Below are 1,861 nucleotides of genomic sequence, written 5' to 3' on the forward strand. Positions count from 1 at the left end.
GCTAATTTGAATTGATCACGTTTTTTAAAATATATTTTGTATATTCCCGACACATAACCTTGTTTGAACCCACACACAGCTACAAAAGCAACAGCAAAAATCACTTCCTTTCTCGAGCGCGGAGCGATTTCAGCACCATTTTTGGGGGACAGCTCCCAATTCGTCCCACAACATCTCTTGTGTCTTGCGATCGGGACATGCGATTACCTTTCCGTGCGCCTTGGATCTCTCAAAATAGCAACGTTATCCTGGCAAATATAGAAGTTGTCGCGAAATGAAGAGGGTGTGGAGGTCCTTAGATGCTCACTTTGAGCATCCCTGCTGTATTTCCCACCGTCTTCCTGGCTTCTGCACAACGACTGCACGCGCGTCAGAGGAGGGAACTGCAGTTGCTGTCTGATGATGAGGAGAGGAGGGTAATCACATGGAGTTCGACCAACCTTCTCCCAAACGTCCCACGTCTTCACTGACAAAAACCTACTGCAAAACGTCTACTGCCCCTATTACACAAGATTAGGCTACTAGGTTACACTGTTTGGCAAACCGCCACTTTAGATACCCCAGATTAGCTATATATAAACTCTCTGATAAATCTATCTTCAAAAGTCTGACCTAAATGTTTTCGCAACTAGGGTGAATGCACACTTCAGTTTACGTAGGCTTCTGTAGGTTACTCACGTCATGCACCATTTCAGTAGCTCGTTAATTCATTGGAATGGATATGTCACAGCGCTTTACGTAGTTGGTGAAAACACCTCATCCACCATCAATGTGTAGCACCCACCTGGGTGATGCACAGCGACCATTTTTGTGCCAAAACGCTCAAAACACATTAGTTAGAGAGGTGAGGAGTGATATATGCCAATTAGGAATGCGGGGGATGATTAAGTGGCCATGATGGTAATTTAGCCATGATACCGGGGTTATCACCCCTACTCTTACAATAAATTCCATAGGATTTGTAATGACCACAGAGTCAGGACTTTTGTTTAATGTCCCACCAGACGGCTCCCTACGCAGGACAATTTCCCCTTCACTGTGGCATTGAGATCTCCTTAGACCAGAGGGAAGTCTGGTCCTCCAACACCACTTCCAGCAGCATCTGGTCTCCCATCCAGGGGCGACCAGGACAGACCCTGCTTAGCTTCAGAGGCAAGCCAACATTGGGATGCAGGGTGGTATGCTGCTGGATAAGCGGTTTTCATGGCACGCTGGAAATCCGAAATTGTATATATATATTTTTTTTTCAATCAACAAAAAAAGGCGTGGATTGTTCTCCCCCCACCACTGATTCGGAATATAACATTTTCATAGTCATGGCATGCTTGGTTCAATAGCTATTGTCGAGATAAAAAAATATCTCGAATATTCAACATAAAACGAAATATAAAACAAGCTCATGTTCTTGTCAAGCATCAAATTACCCCGATATTTAATGGTAATGGTAATTTCACTGTATTTTCTTCCAGTCAATGTGACTGTGCAAACCTGCATGAAAACAACGCTATATGAGACCAATACGAATTTGGTTAATGCATAAGCCACTGTCAAATATAGCGAATGGATAGAAGGCACTTCGGCGAATGTTTGGCAGTTGAAAAAAACTACCTTTTTCATTTATATTCCCCACCAGGCTCCAAAGCTGCTCAGAAAACTATTTAAAATGTCATAAACCATTTCTTCAACTGACCTTTATCCTACTCTTATCTGAAACTGAAGAAGTGTTTCTTTGTGATGATAAACGGGGTTTGGGTTTGGAACATTAATTCCCCATTCCGAAAAGGATACACAGGGTCAACAAGGGTGTTTTTCATTTCTATTTTCTGTAGTCGGTTATTTGAAACTATTCAGTTTATAAGTC

The 1,861-nt window shown here is 42.6% G+C and overlaps 1 protein-coding gene across 1 annotated transcript in view; it reads right to left on the minus strand.

Moving 5' to 3' along the window:
* cplx1 (Complexin-1) overlaps window positions 1-333 on the minus strand; it is a 10,771-nt gene extending 10,438 nt beyond the window's left edge. Inside the window, exon 1 of the mRNA NM_001140038.1 lies at window positions 208-333. The gene's annotated coding sequence lies outside the window, so the exon portion shown is untranslated. The remainder of the gene's footprint in view (window positions 1-207) is intronic.
* Window positions 334-1,861: the final 1,528 nt, after the last annotated feature.

The sequence above is a fragment of the Salmo salar genome, chromosome ssa04 (genome assembly GCF_905237065.1).
Source record: "Salmo salar chromosome ssa04, Ssal_v3.1, whole genome shotgun sequence".
In the NCBI taxonomy this organism is placed as follows: domain Eukaryota; kingdom Metazoa; phylum Chordata; class Actinopteri; order Salmoniformes; family Salmonidae; genus Salmo; species Salmo salar.